This window comes from Arachis ipaensis, chromosome B07, assembly GCF_000816755.2.
Source record: "Arachis ipaensis cultivar K30076 chromosome B07, Araip1.1, whole genome shotgun sequence".
Lineage (NCBI taxonomy): Eukaryota > Viridiplantae > Streptophyta > Magnoliopsida > Fabales > Fabaceae > Arachis > Arachis ipaensis.
This window is the reverse complement of record NC_029791.2, coordinates 9,288,027-9,288,815: the sequence shown is the minus strand read 5'-3', so window position 1 is coordinate 9,288,815 and position 789 is coordinate 9,288,027.

Sequence of the window (789 nt, the reverse complement as noted above, 5' to 3'; positions counted from 1 at the left end):
TTACGAATTTAAATATCTTTTAAAGGTTGAATGATTAATAAATTGTTGTATTCAAAATCTGAATTATAAACCCTAAATATTTATTCAATAGTTAGTTTGAATATTTATTGTTTATCCAATATTATTTATATAGAAGATTTTAGAAAATAATTTCTCTTTATCCTTAATTACAATGCAATTTCATACAAAAGGCTTCCAATCTTGACATGTGAATAAAGCATAATAAGGCTAAACACAAACCTTTAATCAAATAAAGTTTTCAGTTCAGGATAAGTACAATTAGGATCTGCACCATAATCCACAAAAGGATCCCAATGCTTATTATTAGTTTATTACAATCAGAACAGACAAAAAACTTTGTGGTTATAGATAGAAAGAATAAGATACTGATCACAATCCACTACATCTCTGATCTCTCTATTACTGTTACAAGGTCAAGTGATAACAAAGTTTCAACAGTGATTCCCAGCACTACTTGCTGGCACTATTTCATTTATTGCTCCAATGCTTAGTCAGCAAGGATCCTAAATAAGATAAGACCTGTTAGGCTAGGCCACACCATAATCCTTTTTTCACTTTCATAACATTGCTTGTATCTCAAAATTTGACATAAAAGATAGGCACCATCAAAATATACTCTTTTTAATTTGTTCATTTTTTAATTTTTTTTAATGGTCATTTTTTGGTAGTGTTGGAGAATTGCAGCAATTTTGTATCTCAATTATTTATCACACAAAAATAAGAAGTTATGTAATTTTAATTTTATTTTTAAATAGGTATTTTAGTTAA